This window comes from Leptonychotes weddellii, chromosome 4 (genome assembly GCF_054177405.1).
Source record: "Leptonychotes weddellii isolate Sample4059 chromosome 4, ASM5417740v2, whole genome shotgun sequence".
Lineage (NCBI taxonomy): Eukaryota > Metazoa > Chordata > Mammalia > Carnivora > Phocidae > Leptonychotes > Leptonychotes weddellii.
This window is the reverse complement of record NC_138372.1, coordinates 100,660,639-100,683,542: the sequence shown is the minus strand read 5'-3', so window position 1 is coordinate 100,683,542 and position 22,904 is coordinate 100,660,639. Positions and strand designations below refer to the sequence as shown.

Here is a 22,904-nt window from a genome sequence, read left to right as displayed (position 1 = left end):
GTTAATACACTGATAATTCAAAAAAAAATTTTTTTTAATTTAGGGACTCTTTTTTATTCTCAGAAGTGTCCCAACTAGGTGGTCTACCATTTGGTCACCCAAGCCCAGACACAATCATTACCCCCTCCCCCTGGGGCTGTGTCCCAGGTCTGCAGGCTTCTGTGTGAATCGTTTTGCACATACATCCTTCCAGATGCATCAGTCCTACCTGTGGCTTCCAGGCCTCCTAAGGCTTCCCATGATATTCCTGTTCCCTCCTTTCCATCCTCACCATCTTCAAAAGCCTCGACAATCAGTGGTGGTATTATTACACTCCATTACTGTGTAAAAGTAGCCATTAGCTAAGAACTGAATCATTAGCACATAAAACTTCTCACCCAATGTGCCTGTTTTGAATAACTCTTTTTTGGAGACTTTATGATATAATATGGAACCAAAGAAAGTGTCCTTTTCTTTGAAATGACTAAATGATCTCAATTTATAATTTTTATTACCTAACAACTGTACCTTTCAACTTAGGAGAATACTAATTAAATCAGGGACCTAGTGGTATAATTTTTAATCATTACCTACCTAACTCACCAATATATGTTTTAGTGTTAAACAAAATATAAAGATTAATTCATTATGTTATAAATATGTTAATTATGCTAATTCACTGTCATTGTAGGAGCAATGATGTACTGTAATTTTGATTTATAATGTATTTTGATTTATGATGATTTTTTTAAATGCTTGTTTTAAGACATTTCTGAACGTAAGCCATTTTCCAAAAAAGAAAATTTATTTTCAAAAACCTATTCGCTAATCAATTCTAATCTTGGAAAAGAAAAAAAAGTAGAAGGGTAGTGGAGGGGAAAACATTAAGAATTCATTCATTATTCCTAGGGTATTTTCAGAAGGTCGAACTCTTTCATTGTTATGCCAGGTGGTTGAAATTAAACTCTGTGATATTTAAAAAAAAAAAAAATAGGGACGCCTGCGTGGCTCAGCCGGGTTAAGCATCTGCCTTTGACTCAGTATCCTGGGATCGAGTCCCCGCATCGGGCTCCTAGCTCAGCTGGGAGTCTGCTTCTCCCACGGCCTGCCGCTCCCCCGCTTGTGCTCTCTCTCTCTCTCTTTCTGACAAATAAATAATAATAATAAAAATCTTTAAACAAAAACAAAAACAGACATCATCATACCTAAGATGACTTAAGACTATGTAAATGAAAAAGATGACAACGTGCCCAGGAAGGTTAAAAGCAAATGTCTTTTATCATTTTGGGTTTATATTTACATTTTCTTTTTTTTTTTTTAAGATTTTATTTATTTATTTGACAGAGAGAGAGACAGCCAGAGAAGGAACACAAGCAGGGGGAGTGGGAGAGGGAGAAGCAGGCTTCCCGCGGAGCAGGGAGCCCCATGCGGGGCTCGATCCCGGGACCTGGGATCATGACCTGAGCCAAAGGCAGACGCTGAACGACTGAGCCACCCAGGCGCCCCTATATTTACATTTTCTAACATGTGGTCTTCCCAGATACTTATTTCCACACTATTATTTACAATATAAAATAAAGGCTAATAAATCAGTAAAAAAAAATCTACCCTGCCTCAAACTCTAAAGGTCACAAGTGACTTCAGAGAAAAGGAAGGATCAGCGTGCTTCTGCGCAGTGCACGGCCTCTGCGCAGTGCACGGCCGCCTGGCGGGGGGCGCGCGCGGCATTGAGGTCCCCGCCAGCCGCCCGCCGCCAGCCGCCAGCCTCGCCGGGACGAGCCGTCACAGAGCTCCCCTGGCAGTTCTATGCCAGAGGCAGCGGTATCTGGGAAAGCGCACAATTTCTGGACCTTTCTACAGCTGTATTCTTTCATGAACTGCAGTCACTGCAAGCTAGTGAAGGCGAAGCTCATTGCTGAGGGGAAAACAGAGGTCCTAGTGAAAAATGTAAAGCAATCTGTGACCCGGAAAATGATGGTTCAAACTTTCAAGAAAAACTGTCTCGGAGTGACATCAGCTTCACGGCCGCGTGAGTCATCCCTTTTGTACCTCCGCCTCCATTCCCAACCAGCCAGACAGCCACCGGGACACCTGAGGGATCCATCCATCTGTGCCGGCGGGCGGGTGGGACCTCGTGGGGGCTGCAGACACAGAGGAATCTGGGCGGCAACAGGGGGGCCGCGGCGGCGGCAGCAGCGGTGGAGGGTGAGGACGGTGAGTGGACGGTGCCTGGCACCACAGGCTGCAGCTGGAGGGTCCGGCTGCTCTTCAGTAGCGCCCAGATTTCTGAGGGGAGGCCCCCCACGGCTGGGGAGAGGGAGGAGGAGAGGAGGAAGGCAGCCGAGAGCTCCGGAGGAACACATTTCCTGCTGTCAGCCCTGGGGCTCAGCAAGAGGCCCTCCCAGGACCTCTGGGACTTCCCTGCGTGAGGATCCCCGCACCAGGCGGTGGGCACACCGAAGCCCCAAGGGCTAAGCACATGCCTCCCCCTACTCTGCCAACAGCCTTTCTTTCTTGTTGTTGTTGTTCAAATATTCTTTTAAAAAAATAATTTATCGGTTTTTCTTTTCTTATGCCCGCTCCCAAATACAGAGGCCGCACAATTCAAGAGAAACTAAAAACTTGTGCTAAAGCGCCACCTACTGGAAAACAAAAGAAAGGCTTCTAATTGCCAACCTGTTGAACTGTCAGAATCCAAGTGAACAAAACCTTACCTAAATAAGAAAAAGCGTTCACTATTTCAAGCGCAGCGGCAGAGACCCGTTTCATCAAACGCCAGGAAAAATCACAGTAATACAGTGTCACAGAAATAAAATGAGGAAAATTCTTCAGCAACCAACCAGAGACATAGGATATTGTGAACTAACTCATTCATATTCAACAGCTGTTATGAAAAAATTCAACAAGCTAAAATAAAACTCAGAGAGGCAATTCAGTGAACTCAGGGATAAAATTTATGAACAGGAGTACTTTACCAAAGAGACTGAAATGCTAAAAAAGAACGAAACAGAAATCCTGGAGCTAAAGAACTCAATAAACAAGATGAAGGATGCATTAGAAAGCATTGGAAACAGAGTAGATCAGATGGAAGAGAGAATAAGTAGTCTGGAAGACAGGAATCTAGAAATGATTCAGGTGCAAGAGAGAGAAGAAAGATTTTTAAAAAGTGAAGAAATCCTCTGAGAACTATCAGACTCCATTAGGAGAGTCAACATAAGAATAATCAGTATACCAGAAGGAGAAGAGGAGGAGAAAGGATCAGAGAAGTTATTTAAAGAAATAATGGCTGAGACTTTCCCAAACCTGAGGTATAAACTGAATATCTGTGTCCATAAAGCTAATAGAACACCTTATTACCTCAATGCAAAAAGACCTTCTCCTAGACATGTTACAATGAAGCTGTGAAAAGTCAATGATAGAAAATTTTAAAGGCAGCCAAGGAAAGAAAGAAAGTAACTGACAAAAAGCTCCCACTAGGCCTTCAGCAGATCTTCAGCAGAAATTCTACAGGATAGCAGAGAGTAAAATGACGTATTTAAACTATTGAAAGATAAAAACTGTCCGTCAAAAATATTCTGATTAAAAACAAATTTTTTAAAGAATGGCCTATCCAGTTAAGTTATCCTTCAGATATGAGGAGAAGTAAAGGCTTTTCTCCAGGCAAATGAAAGCTAAGGGAGTCACTACCACTGGATTTGCCTTACAATAAATGTTGAAAGGAGCTCTTCAAACTTAAATGAAAAAACAAAAGTGCACAAACTTTAATTAAGGTGATAAATAGGTAGTCAAACTTTTTTAAAACTGTAACTGTATTTCAGAATAGAGTGTTAATTGTAGCATAAAGGTTAAAGGAAAAGAGCATTACAAATAACTATAACAACTACAATTTGGTAACAAAACCACAGCATAAAAAGATAAAAGAAATGAAAAGGATGAAACTTTATAAGTGAATGACAATAAGTGCCTGTCAGCAGAAAAAGGACTATTTTATTTATGAGATGTTTTACACAAAACCTCATGCAAACCACAGAACAAAAACCTAGAGCAGAAACAAACATAAAAAAGAGGGAGACTGAGAAAATCACCATAGAAAACCACCAACTCACAAAGGTAGAAACAGAAGAAAAAAGAAACAATGGAGATACAAAATAACTAGAAAGCAGTAGTAAGTCCTTGCATACCAATAATCACCCTAAATGTAAAGGGATTAAATTTACCAATAAAAAGGCACAGAGAGGCTGGATGGGTAAAAAAAGCAAGATCCAGCTATATGCTACCTACAGGAGACTCATTTCACCTCTAAAGACACACATAGGTTCAAATTGAAGGGATGGAAGACAATATTCCATGCAAGCAGAAAACAAAAGAAGGCAGGCATAGCCATGCTTATATCAGACAAAATAGGCTTCAAGCCAAAAAATGTAACAAGAGACAAAGTCACCATATAATGATAAAAAGATCAATACATCAAGAAGATATAACAATTGTAAATATATACATTCCCAGAATCTGAGCACGGAAATACATTAAGCAAATGGTAACAGATCTTAAGGGAGAAGTAGACAACAAGACAATAATAGTAGAAAATTTCAATACCCCACTATCAGCAGGGGTAGACCATCCACATGGGAAGTCCACAAGGAAATATTGGACTTGAACCATACCTTAGAACAAATGGACTTAACAGACACATACAGAACATCCATCCAACAGCAGCAGAACACACATTCTTACACGCACACAGAACATTCTCCAGAATAGATCATATGACAGGTCATAAATAAATTTTAGCAAATTTAAGAAGATTAAAATCCAATATGTAACTGTATCAAAGTAAAACATTGTACACCTTAAATTTACATGTTTATTTTAAAAATGAAAAAAAAAACTGTCTTACCCTGCTTTTAACCTAAAATACAGTAACATCGTTTTTTGCTAGTTTATTTAAGTACCATAAATTATGCTAAAGTTGTTGAAAGTGAACTGAGTCAATGAATTGATATGAATTGGTATAAATATATCATGTATTACTATTCATTATTGCATACTTTATTACAAATAGAAGAAGACTGTATCTTAGATTTGAATCCTGGCTCTGCTACTTATAAATTGCATGATCTGAGGCAACTCCTATATCCATAAAGAGTTACAGATTATGCTTGGTTACATATAAAGGAAACCCGAAATGATTGGCTTAAACAAGATGGACGTGTATTTCTATCACACATAAACTCCCACAGTCATTTGGGATCCTGAAACTTTCTCTTTCTGCTCTTTCATTCTCAAGTTCTAAGTCCAGCAGCTTTTACCTAAGATTACCTCAGAATCCAATACAGTGCCCAGAGCTCCATCCATCACTTTTGTAGTCCAGGAGGCAGAAGAATGAAAAGGAGAGGGTCAGAAGCCCAACCAAGTTAGGTTCCTTTAACGTACTTCCCAGAATTCCCACACAACACTTCCAATTACATCTCAGGAAACAGAATGTAGTCTCATGGTTTCACCTAGTTTTAAGAAAGGGTAGAAATTTAAGCCTTTAACTAGTAGGTACACTGATGGTCGCAAATGTAGTAAGAATTACACTCCTTAGGAAGAAGACAAGAACCGATATTGGGAAGCAATTATCTCTAACATTATATTGATACATAAAATGGGGTAAATAATGCCTAACCAAATGGTGGGAATCCAGTTCAGGTCTGAAGTCCTGAGAACCAGGAGCACTGAGGGAAGGAGAAGATTGAAGTACTGCTCCAGCAGAGTTCATTCGACCTCTCTCCACCTTTTTGCTCTATTCAAGCTCTCAGTGGGTTGAATGATGCCCACCCACATGGGGGAAGACAATCTGCTTTACTGACTTCACTGATTCAAATGCTAATCTCTTCCAGAAACACCCTCACAGAAACACCCCAAAATAATGTTAGAACAGATATCTGGGCATCCTGTGGCCCAGTTGAATTGATGCATAAAATTAACCATCATTCCTGCGGAAGCAGCTTGCCCTCCAGAACACGAACCAAGTAAAGCCTTCCTTTACTTAAGATGCATAATAAGCTCACTTAGGGTAGTTTCCAAATGAGGGGAGGCCTATTTTCCTTAAGATCCAACTCAGCTACCTCTTGTTGCCACAAGACCCAAAGCTGGTGTCATGTATCAGCATCTCCAGGGGGAGAAGAACAAAATCTGACTGCAGGAAATAGTTTGTGCACCAAAATAATTGCAAGATTTTGCTAATTTATGTTGTCAGAAAGCTGAGGAATCTGTATAAGAATGGATTCTCATGTTTTATATCAAGGAAGATGTATTAAAACACCACACAGAACCAGAATTGTTGAAATGGGTGCACCTGCCAGAGATTCTGGATTTAATGTGCTAGCTCATGCTGTTGTAGATAGCTCTGACAGTTTATTGGGGGTTTTTTTTTGTTGTTGTTGTTGTTGTTGTTTTATTTTAGCATAGTTGATACATGATGTTACATTAGTTTCAGGCATACAACATAGTGATTCAACAACCACATGTGTTATGCTATGCTCACCATAAGTTTATTTAGTTGGTTGGTTGGTTGGTTGGTTGAACCCTGGACTTAATGGAAGTTTAGAGAAACTATATCACTCCATGACCTGTATACCCATCCACCCACTACATCCCTGAGAGGAACCAGAGGACCTTCCCTCCATTAAGACATTGAAAAATGCATTAGGGAGTGGGGCACCAGCATCTTTGCAAAGCTCTGTGGTGACTGCCCTCTGTACACCAGATATCAAGGAAGGAAAAGCCACCATTGAGGTGGACTCCCCAATTTCAAAGGGTGTCAGTGACAGTGTACTAGAATGGCAGAGTTCAATTGGCAGTCCAAAGACAAAGAGGGTACACTAACCATAATGGGAAAGGGATGAAGTAGTCATGAAAATATTTTGACCCACTGGCATCTTTGGCAGTAGCTAATTGACCATGGTGTCCCTACAGTGAAAGAGGGAGCCAGCCTACTAAAATGTTACTTGATCTCTATAACAGGGAAAATTTCCAGGCCTGTGGCCAGAATCTGGATTTAAGACACCACAATGGAGGGTCATCAACTTTTATCTAGGTTCCATTCACAAACCCAGAGTGCCTTGACTAAAGTATAGGCAGATCCCCTTGAAGAAGGGACCCTGCAGCACAAATACAAGTGTATAAATGAGTCCTTTTTTATACTTTCCCAAAAGTATCTGTGGCCATTTAATGAAGTTACTCTATCCTGGAGAAAAGGGAAATACCTAGATCTTTGGGGAATTACTAGGCATTGGTTCTGAAGTGACACTATTTCCTGGGCACCCCCCCCAAAAAAAAAAAAAAAAACCTTATGGAATTCCAGTGAAAGTAGGGGCCTATAGTGGTGAGATGATAAACGAAGTTTGGGCCAAAGTTTGAATCATGGTGGACCAATGGATTCATGAATCAAACTTATGGGTATTTTCCTATTTTGCATAATGTATGATTAGAATAGACATTCTGACTTTTGAAACAAGGTCCATTATAATAAGAAGACAAAGTGGAAGCCCCTAAAACTTCCTCTCCCTATCAGTATACAAACCAATGACAATACACTTGCAGGGGATTTGCAGAGATTTGTACCATTATCAAAGACTTGTACAATGTATGGTATATGCCTACATCTAATTTGCCTCTTTTTCCTATGCAAAGGATGAAAAAAGTGTTCCAAGAATGACTTTAGATTGTCATAAACATAATCAGATGATGGATCTAACTGTAGCTGCTCTTCCTCACTGCTATCTTCACTAAAGCAAATTACATAGTCCTGGATACGCAAGTATTGATTTGTCAAATGCTCCTTCCTCTATACTAGTTAATAAGGACCACCAGAAGTGATTTGCTTTTTCCTAGTAGGACCAAGAGAAGATCTTCTCAGTCATATTTCAGGGGCTCATCAACTTTCTTGCTATCTCCCATAACATGTTTCACAGAGAGACTGATCATCTTGATATTCTACAAAATATCACACAGGGCCACAGTATTGATGATTTTGTGATAATTTACTGAATGAACAGACACAAGAGGTATTTTGGATACCTTAGTAAGATAACATGTGAACCAGAATATAGAAGATATGCACCATGAAAATTTAGGACCCTTGCATTTCAGTGATCTAAAAGCATGTCACTTTCATAAAACAAGAATGACAAGTTATTGCATCTTGCAATGGCTACCACTAAAATAGAAGCATAATGCCTGGTAGGCCTTTTGGATTTTGGATTTTGGTGGGTGGTTTGTAGTAGCATTTGAGTATGCTATTCTGACCCTCTTATCAAGTGAACCAGATGCCTATCATTTTTAAGGTGGGAATCAGAGCAAGAGAAGGTTCTGCAGCAAGTTCAGGCTATAGTGCAAGATGGTCTCCTACTTGGGCCTATCACCAAGGAGACAGAATGATACTTGCAGCATCTGTGGATGTACAGAGCCTCTGGAAAATACAAATAGGGAAGGCATTGCTCAGATCTCTAATGTTTCATAGTAAATTAAAGTCTTCTGCGAATAACAATTTTCTTTTGGAGAAATAGCTTCTGGTTTCTTCCTAAGCCCTAATGAAAGCTGAATATCTAATGACACTTCATCAAGTGACCATAAGAACTAAGCTGCCTGTCATGAATCAGTGATATCTGACCCAACAAACCATGATATTGGATATAGATAGCCGCAATTTATTATCAGGTGGAAAAGGATTGAAGATCTTGCTTGACCTTTTAAGTCATAAAGATACAAGTTATAGGGACAGATAGATAAGACAACTTTCATCAACTCCTGCGTTACCTCCTTCCCTTCAAATGATACCTGGAGCCTCAGGGTGGGGGGCATTCTTTATGACCTGTTGAATGAGAAGGGGGGAAACTTGGGCCTGGTTTGCAGATACTGTTACTGAATATGCTGGCTCCAACTGAAAGTGAATGTTTACACAATTATGGGCCCACTCAAGAATTGTCTTGCAGACGAGTAGTAAAAAGAAATCTTTCCAGTGGAAAATGGGCTTATGTCTATGGAATTAACTAATATCATCATAGATACCATCACCTAGATCAGTTGGACTAATATAAAAAGAAAAGAGCCTACTGATGACACAGTTTTAGTGCCAACTGGGAGAAAACAACCCTGAAAGCATGGGCTCATAGCTTACAGAATACAGTAAATGCTTTGAATCCATGACCAATAAATGATGCAGTTTCTCCCATAAAATATACTGGCTCAGGAATCAAGGGGGGTGAAAATGGCAATGGCCCTTCTCACTTTTATACTTAGTAACTCACACATAAAATTTTCATTTTCCATTCCTGAAACTTTGAGCTCTGCTAGTTTGAAGGTCTTTCTTCACAGAATTCTTTCACCAGACCATGATAATAATTCCATTGAAACGGAAGTTGTGACAACCATTTGGCCTTTTGGAATCCTCATGCCACTGAACCTAACAGACAAAGAATGGAGTTACTCTCCCAGTTGTTTGATCCTAGATTCTGGGGAAATTTTATTCTCCTTCATGGGGCAAGCAAAGTGAATTATATCTGGAAAATGGGATTCACTCAGGACTCTTCGTACTTCCATATCCAGTAAGAAAAAATTACAGGAAACTCAAGCAACAACAACAATGCAGAACCACTGATAATTCGGAGAGTTTAGCAATGAAGGTTTGGGTCATCCCACTGGGTAAAAAATCCCAACCTGCTCAGTTCCTGTAAAGGAAACATAGACTGAATGGTGGAAGAGGAAAGTTATAGGACAGTGACAGCTATTGTCTTTCTTACTTATAAGTACATATTAAGTAATTTATTTTTTCTTTTTTTCAATTTTTTTTATTTATTTGTTTGTTTATTGAGAGAGAGAGAGTGTGAGTGGGAGAGAGAATCTGAAGCAGACTCCGTGCTAAGTGCAGAGTCTGATGCGGGGCTTGATCCCTCAACCACAAGATCATGACCTGAGCCAAAAACAAGAGTCAGATGCTTAGCAGACTGAGCCACCCAGGTGCCCCATATTAACTAATTTCTTAAATCTTCTCCTTTCCCTTAATTTGATACATGATCTGTTGGTAATGGTTAGCATTCCAATTTGGTGTGTAGATAACAGAGTATTCAGATAGATCTGTGACTGAATTTAAAGAATAATTAACAGCACCTGGAAATACATAGCATCACCGTTGGCACCTTGTGTGTCCCTGCTCTGGGGAAAGAGTGAGAAACTCCTTGTACAAAAGATAACTGCAGCTCATTAGGAAGATGTATGGAGTTGTTTTGGATGTAGTATGGAAGTTCAAACATGTATGGAAAGGCGATTATAAATTGACTGTATCACTGATTAAATGTACTTTCTCAGCTTTGAACCCATCCTTCTAAATTTTGTTGGGACTCTGCAGACCACATTTATATTTTGCCCACAGGCTCCATGTTAGGCTCCACCAATCAGGGCACAGGAGGGTGGCCAGAGGTTGAAGAAAGACGAAGGGACACACTACTTCCTGTTTCCTGTTTGTTCCAGTTTCTGCTTCCTGTCATTGTCCCCAAGGCAATGTTCCCTGACTGTGGTTGTGGCAGTTTGTCCCAACAGTAACAGTTGATTCACAGACCCAAACTCATCATGTCTCTTCAGAGATACCAGCCCTAATTGGTGCCGCCTCTTTGGAGGTCTGGGTCCAGCCCCCTCGAGCCTTCCATGAGCTCAGAGACACCAGGATGGTCAGGCAGCCTCCCTACCTCAAGGCCTCCTCAGTTCTTTAGGGTCCCTTCTCCGAGTGTGTAAGTTCTAATAATCCCACCCACTTCCCTTTGTTCCCACAGCCCAAGAGGTGGTAACTGCTTCCTGAAAATCAGAGTGTCCACCTTTCTTAATTTTCAGTTCATCGATACTAGTTAGCAATTGTTATGTAAATTCTCTGTTAAAATAACTGGTATAGTTTCTGTTTCCTGACTGTCCCTTGACGTAGTGGATAAAATGACTTTGAACTGGGGGATTTGAGCACAAAACCTGGGTGCACAACGTGTGAGCTATATAACTCGGTAAAGACATCAGTCCAAGTGTTGTTACAGAACCTGGACTGGATCGCCCGATGGAAGAACCAAGAGGCACTTGGAGATCTTGGAGGATAGGAGGTTTATTTAATGCTGGTGGGCTCAGAGGAGAGTGATCTCCAAAGGTCTGAGTCCCAAGCACAAACAAAAGGGGTAATTTATACACTTCTACTTCCACATACTGGGCACTCTTGGCATGTGCGCGAAGCGGGGCAGGGAGAAGAACCCGGATTGGTGCACGCAGGAAGCAGAGCAGGGAAAAGAACCCGGAAGAGCCCCGGGGCAAGGACTGGGACTCTCTCGCTGGCTCAGTTGGCCATCTTAGGACACAGATTTCCCTTATCAATGTTAGTTCCCCAAAACTATAAAAATTGCTAAAACTGTGAGGATTAAGTGATAAAATTCAAGTAGAACAGGTTTATTCATGAAAATCACAGCACAGATGTACAGGAACAAAACAAATTTTCTATTATAGAACTTAGCTTAGCTCTGAAACACCCATTTCCATGTGGAAATAACTTAATCTTGCCAGCAAATATGATTACTTCTGAGTTAACCTCATCACTTTCAGGTTCACCCCAGTTACCTTCCCTTTTCAAAGAGTCTTTCTTCCTGTCCTCTTTCATGGTCTGACTGGTTAGCTCCTGGACTCTCAGGAAACTTAGGTGAAACATGGCACTAGGCCAGCACATCACATCCTATCCTCATGAGCTCCTCAGAGGCTTTCCATCTGCCTTGTCTTCAGTGTATGATTCTGGCCTTGGTCCCCGCTGTGGAGTTCTGACTAGTTCATCCCATCTATTTGACACTCAGCCAATTGGGCCACCTATCCCCCCCCAACCCCTGCACACATGTGCCACCCAATACCCTTCAGTTTTGGTTCTGCTTCTTGGGGTCCCCCATGCTTGCTAGGCCCTCTGCAACCTGGCCTATGGCTCTGGATGGTCAGAGGGCATGAGATGAGTCCATTGCCTCTTCATCCCCCAACATCCCAGTGGTGTCTGTCCCTCCTTCCCTAAGTCCTCCTCCTGGAAGGACCTCAAAGACACTGTGGCTTTGTAGAAAGAGAATGAGGTGGAAACTAATAGAAATGATTTATTTTCACTGCAAAACACATTGCACTATTTGAATTTTCTACCATAAGTGGGTTGTCTCTATTTTATTTTTAAAATGGTACAGAGATTATCTGGGCAGTAGATTATGAATCATTTTTGCTTTGTTACAATATTTTCTTCTAAAAATGAATAAATGCTTGATTAATGTGGACAGGGGCACATTAAAAACTTTCCACAGCATTTGCAGATCCTAAAGGGTCTGGTGACATGTCCTGCATCCCATTCTGCCATGACTCATCTCAGCCACTGGCCCACACGAAGCTAGGCAGCCTCAGCACCAGGAAAAACAGACACCCATTTTGGGAAGAGCAGGGCAATTCTCTGCTTCAGTAATTGTGGCTTTTAGTCACACGAGGAATATTGCAGGTTTGTGCTAGATGAGGCTTGCTTCCAATTTATTATACATTATTCTGTGAAGCATTACTCATTATTCCACATTTGTGTGAAAGATAATGTCGTTAGTAGGCAAGAAGCAGAACGTGGCTAGGGAGTTTACCAAAAAGAATTGATTCAAAACCTGCTTACTGATTATGATCCTTATTGGAGCAGGGACAGAAAAAGAACTGGTTATGTATTAGCAAAAATTAAATTGTGATTTAAAGGCAGTAATTTAGTTAACTGAATGTATGCAAGTGATTAAAATGCAATATTGCTGTGATTATAATGCAATCAGCAAATTATTAAACTGCAATCAAAATGTAAACAAGTCCTATGTGTGTGCCAGAAGTCTCCTCGTCTCATTATTTTAACTCAATCTGTAAACTAGTTTTTAGTAAATAGACTCTTTCATATTTCTCAGCTGTCACGTTTCATTTTTTTTCTTTTAATTTGTTAAGTGAAAGAAAATATCAGAGGGACATTTTTGAAGAACGTAGTATATCTTTCCAAAAATAATTTTTAAAAGTATACAAATCAGGGTTTATCAGTATTATTGTACAAAATTCGATTTGCTAAAAGAAAAAAATTAAACATCTTGTTTTCTTGTTTATAACACAAAAATTAAGCAACATGTTAATGAATGATAAGCTTAACACTACTCTTATGATTAGTAGATTAGTTTACAAAATAAGTTTTAAAAGGTCACACTACATATGTAAATGTACTCAACACTAACAAAAAAAAATGTACTCAACACTAGCAGTGGATGTGATTACACTTTTTAAAATGTTTTAATGCAGGTGATTATTCAATGTTAAAATTATACCATTTTCAAAATGTAACTATCAAAACAGTGCATTTATTTAAATCACACATGTTGACCACATCCCTAGCTTTCTTTGCTCTGCCTACATTCTTTAAAATATCTTCCTGGTTCCCTCAGTTTGTTTTTCAGAGTCCACTGACTCTCATGGTTCATCTCCCACTCCGATTTTCCCCCCTTCATTCTTCCCCTCCTGCTATCTTCTTCTTCTTCTTCTTCTTTTTTTAAATATATAATGTATTATTTGTTTCAGAGGTGGGAGGATGGGTTAGCCTGGTGATGGGTATTAAAGAGGCCATGTTCTGCATGGAGCACTGGGTGATATACGCAAACAATGAATTGTGGAACACTACATCAAAAACTAATGACGTGGGCGCCTGGGTGGCTCAGGTGGTTAAGCGACTGCCTTCAGCTCAGGTCATGATCCTGGAGTCCCTGGATCGAGTCCCGCATCGGGCTCCCTGTTCGGCGGGGAGCCTGCTTCTCCCTCTGACCCTCCCCCCTCTCATGTGCTCTCTCTCTCTCATTCTCTCTGTCTCAAATAAATAATAAAAAAAAATAAAATCTTTAAAAAAAAACTAATGATGTAATGTATGATGATTAACATAACATAATAATAAAAAAATATATCTTCCTGGTTTTATGATCATAATCATACAAAAAAGAAACAATCTCACAAATATTTCACCCATCTTATCGCAGTACATGCCCCTAAAAGAAAATGTAAAATATTTTTCATGAATAATATCCTAATTTTTATTTTAATTAACATTATAGTACCCATTTTTTAAAGATTTTATTTATTTATTTGACAGAGAGAGAGAGCAGCAGAGGGAGAGGGAGAAGCAGACTCCCCGCTGATCAGGGAGCCCCATGTGGGACTTGATCCCGGGACCCCGGGACCATGACCTGAGCCGAAGGCAGATGCTTAACCGACTGAGCCACCCAGGTGCCCAGTATCTATTGTTTAATATAAATCATAATCTCCAGACTTCTTCAGATTCTTATCATGTAAGCTTCAAAGAAGTTTTGTCCTTCATTGGAAGACTCCTGCTAGAAATTCTGACTGTACTTATAATGTTGTAATATAGGTGGGTTGGACTGCCTTCAAAGGTTGAGACACAAAGAGCTATTTCATTTAAGCAAAACAGAGTGTTTCAGAACTGTTTTCTTAGACTAGGGTGGGTTGGGTCCCAGTGACAATTATGGTTTTTGAGGCTTTGATTCCAGACAGCCTATATTGTCTGTCTCTGGAACTGCAACAGCTTATAGGCATCTTAAAATTGACCTGGTTGTTAAAGGAATTTTAATTTTTCCTTTCTATATCTTCTTCTTTAAAATAACAATGAACCAAGTTAAAACAAACAAAAGTAAAATACAGTCTTTTCTGATTGCAATCTTTAAACACTGAAGAGTTAAATACAAAATCAATGTATAAATATATTAGGTATTCATTTTTTTCTTTTTCCAAACAAAAAAAAAATATGAATCTACTTTTTCCATATGTTTGCCTTTTAATTTACAATACAATTTTGTGATTTACTTATTCATTGTATAATTATTAAACAGTGGTTTGAGTTGTTCCTAGTTGTTATTAATACCTTATAAAACTATCTTTATACAAATAATGTTTTTCTCACTTTTGAAATAAGTAAACAAAATTAATTGGTGGTGCAATCCATAAAACCAAAAAAAAAATTAAATCATAACATTAATGAGAGAACTCATTGAATTTTAAGAACATACTATATATAAAACAGTAAATGTGCTGGACAATGTTCTAAGTGACTTACACATACTCACTTCTAATCCTTCGAACAATCTCACAGAGATGAGATCATTTGTAGTCATTAATATGGTTATATTTTACAGATAAAGAAACTGAAGCATGGAAAAGTAAAGCAACCTGTCCAAGGTCACACAGATAACATATGAAAGAGCTGAAATTCCAACTCAGGCTATCTGGTGTCAACATACACACTCTCAACCATTACACTACACTGCCTCTTTAATGACTATAAAAATATAGGATCCAAAAGTAAGAAAGACTAGATTTGGATAGTGGACTGAAAACAGAATGGTAGTAGACACACAGAAAAGAAGGAAGGAAAGAAGGAAGAGAAGAAGGGAGAGAAGTAGGGAGGGTGGGAGAAAAAGGAAAAGGAAGGAAGAGTGGAAATGCAAACCCTTAACGGTGCTGAAAAAGAAGAACTAGGCACCAGTGGAAGAGAACAAGTGAGGAATTCCTAGACACTGGGGCCATGATAGTGAATGGGACAGTGGACCAGTTGAGAAGCTTGAAACCTGGAACATGTCCTAGGAAGACAGTGAAGTAACTGCCTTTGGAAGATTCCAAAGGGGAATAAATATCTGCAAAAAAGGGAAGTCTAACTCTGGACCACCATAACAATCATAAAAGAGAAAGAAAGAAAAAAGAAGCTTCTACCCAGAATGGGAATACCACCCAGCCAAGTAAAGATGCCTTGACTTGGTTCTTCGGGATCCTTGTCCTGCCTCACTGTGTCATGTCCATGACCCCCTAATATGAACCTGTCATCTACACACCTTGCCCACCTTACTGACCTGTCTGGAGTCAGCTCTCTTACTCAAGGGAAAAGCCAGTAGAAATATGGACTTGCAAATTGCAGAGAAACTCATACCAGCAGCCTACAGGGGGAGGGGGAGAATCTCCAGATGGAACAATTGATCCTTAAAAGTCCATAGTGATGCAGGAAGCAGAAAAAAACTTAGAAAAAAATTAATTAAAAAGTTATTAAGTGGATCTGAGAGAATAATGTACAAAAAAGAACAGATTTCATGGGAAAAAGAACAGAAACTATTAATAGACTATCATCTGGGGTAATGGAACTGTTCCATATTTTCACTTTACGTATGGTTACATGACTGTGTGCTTTAGTTAAAACTCATGGAACTGTATACTAAAAGGGGCAAATATTACCCTATGCAAATTATATTTAATAAACATGACCTTAAAAGAGTTCTAATGTGATTGCAAAAGGTTTTTTACATTAAGACTCCTAAGGGAAAAAAAATAGCATAAGTAAATTAGTAATCTAAAAGACAAAGTAAAAGGGCAAAGTCAGAACTTCTCCAAGAACACAAAATAAAAAGACAAGAATAAATCACAAAGTCCAATATGCATTTAGTAGGGGAGCTCCATAAAGATTTTAAAGAGAGAGAGAGACAGAGAAAAGGGAAGGGAAAAAGTCAAAAAATAATAATATTTCTTCCAGCTAAAGAGAGGCACAAGTCCTTAAGTTCACATGCCTAGTCCAAGACCAAAGAGGATAATAAATCAAAGACCATGACTTATATGCATCCTGATGAAATAAAGGAACTCAAAAGACAAAACTTCTAATAGCTGTAGTTAGGATAGAAGATAGGGGAACAAGGATCGAACTGGCATCAGAATTCTAATTGGCAATTAGATTGCTATTAAATAATGAATATTATCTTCAAAATTCTGAGGGGAAATGCTAGGTTTCTCCACTGGAAAGGTACTGTGTTTCTTTTCCCATTCTCCATTAGAAGCCAGTCACTATACCCAGCTCACTTCTCCTGGAGAGAGAAGTATCAAAGAATGCAGGGACAAATGTTAAAATGTTTCTTCTGAAAGGTTCGGGCTAGACTTTCAGCTCTTCTTCAGGTACATCCAGTACGTACCAGCTCAGCCTGTGCATGGGCCAAGATGGCAGCATGCATTCTCCTCTCTTCTTCATACTTCTAGAGGCCCCTTCACAGCCCTCTATGAACTAGCACACACTACCTTGAATCTTCTGACCACCGTTTTTCTTATTAGCATTAGCTGACCTTATATTGTAAGTTATTTCCCCACCACCACCACAACGTAAATTCCACGAGAAAGGGGTTTTGTTTATGTCGTTCACTGTTTTATAGGGTGTCTCCATGGAGCCTGAAAAATGTTTGCTGAATGAAGAAACAAATATTAATATTGTTTGGAACCAAAGGACTCTAAGATTGTAATTTATATTTATGTTAAATAATGTTTCTTGTCTTTTTAAAACCTTAGCCTAAGGGAAAGATCAGGCAACACATAGTTCGTTTTCCTCTCTGTCCTTTCTCAGTCATCAGTAACCCAAGGCAGATAACCATGGTGGAATGTGCCAGTATCAAGAAGCAAATGGAAACAGTTGAGTTTGTTTTCTGTGGTGTTTCTACTCTTCTCATAAGAATGAAGTGCATATGTATGCATAAGCCATGAAACGCAAATTGTGTAACTTCAGTGATTATGCATATGAATTCAATGCTTTTATATCTGCATTTAAAATTGGCATTGCACCATATAAAGACAAAGGGCAAAAATCATGCTAGTAATTAAAAATTTCAGGAGCAGAAAACTTATTTGAAGAAATAATGGCTGAAAATGTTCATAACTTGGGGAAGGAAACAGACATTCAGCTCTAGGAAGCACAGGGAGTTCCAAAGTGGGAAAAGTTAAAAACGCCTACTGAAGGAAACAAGAAGAATCTCAAATAAATAACCTAACTTTACATCTCAAGGAACTAAAAAAAGAAGAACAAATGAAGCCCAAAGTTAGTAGAAGGCAGAAAATAACAAAATCAGGTGCGTCTCGGTCTCCTGGCTGCCGCCACTGGCCTGCATCAAAGCTTTGTTTGATCAGTTTGTCCTTTGGAGGCGCAATTGGGCTGATGTTTTTGATGCTTGGATGTGCCCTTCCAATATACAACCAATACTGGCCTCTCTTTGTTCTGTTTTTTTTTTTTTTTTTTTTACATCCTCTCACCTATTCCATACTGCATAGCGAGAAGATGAGTGGATGATACCGATGCTATGAGTAACGCTTGTAAGGAACTTCCCATATTTCTTACAACAGGCATTGTTGTCTCAACTTTTGGGCTCCCTCTTGTATTTGCCAGAGCACCTCTGATAGAGGGGAGCTTATGCACGTGTTCTCACGGGAAGCACAGTCATCTCTGCAACTATACTGGGCTTTTTCTTGGTCTTTGGCAGCAATGATGACTTCAGCTGGCAGCAGCGGTGAGAGGAATTACTGAACTACTGTCAAGTGGACTTCTTGTTGTTTGTTGGCCGTCCACGCACACAGGAGCTGAGGCAGGGAAGCTGAGTGGCACAGCAAGCCTCTTGGAGGTATTCTCACTTTTATTGTAAGCATACTATTTGCACAGAGACTTGCTGAAGGATTCAAAAGATTTTCTCTTTTGGAAAAGCTTGACTGATTTCACACTTATCTCTAGCGTGCTCTTGTGGTGTCCTGCTGAATTTAAATATTTATGTGTCCCTGTATACTTATTTTTTTAATCAGTATGCAATGTTAAGCATTTTTAAAATGTAATAACCATTTGCTTTGGTTAGAAATTAGATTTCTGCTGGCTATTACTGGGCTAAAGGACATCTTTTGTCTTAAAATTATTTAACCTCCATTGCAAAATGTTCAAAGAAGTTTTCAATCAGTCAGGATGACATCACTCCCAATTTTATGCAAACATGCAGACTGTTGGCATACCTTATAGACTGTACACTCAGCACAAACATAGCTGCATTTATACCTCAGAGGGGCCAAGTATTAATGCCCAAGCCCTCCGTCAGGGTTGCTGGTTTTGCCTGGAAGGAGGTGTTTTGTGAAATGAAAATTATTTTATGGAATTGCTGCAAAGGAGTGCTTTTCTTCTCAATTGTTTGAAGAATTTATTGGTAAACTTAAAAGTAAGCGTGTAAAACCAGAGTTTTGAGACGGTTTTTATTTATGTTTATTATAGTGAAAGTAGAGTGAGTTGCATCGTGGGAAAAAATGATGTTGAAATTCCACTTTTTGAATCCTCTTTCTATCTATAAGTGAAATGTTTGATCTTCTATCAGCCTTTCATATTTTACCATGGGTGAAATGGACATACGTGGAACTATACTACTGATAAGGGAAAGTTGTATGTTTGCATCATCTAGACCAGAAAACCTTTCCCTGCTTCCTCCTTTTAACTTATTTTATACATTGTGTATACTAAGTAAAATAACTTTTCAAATATAGTTTAATAACACTTTAAATTAGAGGTGTTTATCTCACCTGGAAAGTAATCTCTATGCCATACAAGCCAAGCGCCCCCTGCCCCACAAGGCCTTGACACGATTAACAAGTGACTTGTTAGTCTTGCAGAGAAGTGATGCATTAACAATTTAAGATTTAGACCATGGTAATTGTAGTTCTTATTCTCTAAGGTTATATCATATGTAATTTAAAAATATTTAAGACAAATTTCCTGTATACCTCTCAACTTTTTTGATTTTTATTTCATCATGATAGATAACGCTGTTCCTTTTAAATGGCATTTATTGTGTGAATTAATGCAAAGTAGCTAAATCCAGCTATATCGCAGCTTCAAACACAAACCTGACCAAACAATTCCTGGTAACCAGGTATGATCAAATCGTAGTGGTCATTTGCATCTCAACCATTATCAGTACCTTTTTCTAGAGCTAGTTAGGAAAATGTTCGAGTTGGTCCTACAGTATGTTGTTGAGGATATTTGTGTGTTTATTCAGTAAACTTACAGAAAAATTATTTTGCCTTCAGACAAAACTGAGTGATCATGACAGCTACCTTTTGTTGTTTTGTAAAGGTTATTTCTCAAGAAAATGAGAACAGATTTTGGGTTTATTCAGCTTTTTACTAAAGATGCGTAAGGGCCACAACCCACGTTGTGACTTTAGCTGTGAGATGGGAGGCAGAATGAAAGATCTGCATGTGGCCGTCCCACTTAGACAGTAGGCTGAACATGACTTGCGGTGTTATAATGACGGAGACTTAAAGAGGAAGGTACAGGTACGCATGAAGTAGCTGGCCGTACAGTGGGGAACTCAGTGCCTGTGACCTACTTGTTTTTTTTTTTTTTTGCAGGAAGTACATCTTCTGGCCCTTCCCCATTTTCTGTTCTAGAATATCAGTGCAGTGCACTGCTACTGTTTTATTCACTTGGCCATAGAGTCTTTTTCTAACAGCTGCATATTCCTTCTGTATACTGATTGCATTGACAGCATTGTGTCTTTTGTCTTGCACACTAGCTCGACATAGTGCGGTCTCTGATTTCTAGGCTAGTTATTTGAGGTATAAATTTTCCATAGACTATGCACTGATCCTGCATTGCCATTCTTCTATGGAAAGAAAACTTTTGATGATGAAACAATAAAGATTTTAAATATCAAAAAAAAATCAGAGTGGAAATTACTGAACTAGAGACTAAAAAGACAAGATTGTATTTGGTTTGCTAAAATTTTGTTGATACAAAAATCCTCAACAAAATTTTAGCAAACCAAATTCAACAATACATTAAAAAGATCTCACACCATGACCAAGTGGGATTTATTCCAGGGATGCACACATGGTTAAACATGCACAAATCAATCAATGTGATATGCCACATTGAAAGATAAAAATCATATGATCATCTCAATAGATGCAAAAAAAGCATCTGACAAACTTCAATATCCATTTATGATAAAAACTCTCAACATAGGAGGTGTAGAGGGAACGTACCTCAACATTAAAGGCCAAATATGACAAGTCCACAGCTAACATCATACTCAATGATGAAAGCTGAAAGCTTTTTTTCTTAGATCAAGGATGTCTACTCTGGCCACTTTTATTTGACATAATAGTCCTAGCCATAGCAATCAGGCAATAAAAAGAAATAAAACACATACAAATGGGAAAAGAAGAAGTAAAACTGTCACTACTTGTAGATGACATGACATCATCTGTAGAAAATCCTAAATACTCCACCAAGAAACTGTAAAAACTAATAAATCAGTAAATAAAGTCACAGGATACAAAATCAATATATAGAAATCTGTTGCATTTCTATATACTAATAACAAATTATCAGAAAGAGAAATTAAGAAATGTCCCATTTACAATTGCATGAAAAAGAATAAAATACCTAGGAAAATATTTAACAAGAGTGAAAGGCCTATACACTGAACTGTAAGACATTGATGAAAGAAATTAAAGTAGACATAAATAGATGGGTAGATATTCATGTTCATGGATTGGAAGAATTCCTATTGTTAAAATGTCCATATACCCAAAGCAATTTACAGATCCAATGCAATCCCTATCAACATTCTAATGGCATTTTTCACAGAAATAGAACAAAAATTTGTGTGGAATCAAAAGATCCTGAATAGCCAAAGCAATTCTGAGAAAGAAAAACAAATCTGGAGGTATCACACTGTCTGATTTCAAATTATACTATAAATCTATGTAATCAAACAGCATGGTATTGTATTGGCATAAAAATAGACACATAGATCAATAGAACAGAATAAAGATGCCAGAAACAAACTCACACATACATGGGTCAATTAATTTATGACAAAGAAGAAAGAGTATATGGTGGAGAAAGGACAATCTCTTCAATACGTGGTATTGAGAACAGGGGACAGCCACATGCAAAAGAATGAAAATCAGATCAATATCTTAACACCATACACAAAAAATTAACTCAAAGTGAGTTAAAGACTTGCATACAAGACCTGAAACCAAAAACTTCTAGAAGAAAACATGGGTTGTAATCTTGACATTGGTCTTGGTAATGAGTTTTTGGATCTGACTTCAAAAGCAAAAATAAACAAGTGGGACTACATCAAGCTAAAAAACTTCTTTTTTAGCAAAGGAAACAACAAAATAGAAAGTCAACCTACTGAATGGAAGAAAATATTGCAAATCATATACCTGATAAGGAATTAATTTCCAAAAAATATAAAGAAGTTATACAACTCAGGACCAAAAAAAAATCCAATTAAAAATCTGAATAGACATTTTTCCAAAGAAGACATACAGATGACCAACAGGTACATGAAAAGATGCTCAACATCACTAATCATCAAAGAAATGCAAATCAAAACCTCAATGAGATACCACAGTGCACTTGTTAGAATGACTATTATGAAAAAGACAAGAAATAACAAGTGTTGGCGAGAATGTGGAGAAAAGGAAATTTTTGTGCACTGTCAGTGGAAATGGAAATTGGTGGAATCCCTATAGAAAATAGTGTGAAGTTTCCTCAAAAGATTAAAAATAGAACTACCATATTATCCAGCAATTCCACTTCTGGTTATTTATCCAAAGAAAGTGAAAACACTAATTTGAAAAGATATATGCATCCCTGTATTCATCGCAGCATTACTTTCAACACCCAGATATGGGAACAACCTAAGTGTCCATCAATGGATGAATGGATAAAGAAGTCACACAACACACACACACACACACACACACACACACACACACTAGAATATTACTCAGCCATAAATAAGAATGAAATCTTGCCATTTGTGAAAACATGGATAGACCTGGAGGGCATTATGCTAAGTTCAATAAGTCAGACAGAGAAATAAATACTATATTGGCACGAGCCAAGCTACTCATGCTGTTTGACAAAGTCCAAGTATGGGGGACGATCCTGAAAACAGGAGACTCCACAGCTGGCTCCTGCTATTCTCTTTCATTTTGTTTATGGCAATCTTTATAATTGTGGGAATATTTCTGGGCTG

General features: G+C 38.5%; 1 long non-coding RNA gene and 1 pseudogene across 1 annotated transcript in view; one reads left to right on the top strand and one right to left on the bottom strand.

Annotated features, from left to right (window-relative positions):
* Nucleotides 1–22,904, bottom strand: part of LOC145720897 (uncharacterized) — a 40,816-nt gene that overhangs the window by 4,861 nt on the left and 13,051 nt on the right. The window contains exon 2 of the long non-coding RNA XR_014144163.1: nucleotides 5,299–5,480. This is a non-coding gene — a long non-coding RNA (uncharacterized LOC145720897). The remainder of the gene's footprint in view (nucleotides 1–5,298; nucleotides 5,481–22,904) is intronic.
* Nucleotides 17,998–18,480, top strand: LOC102749202 (leptin receptor overlapping transcript-like 1 pseudogene; annotated as a pseudogene).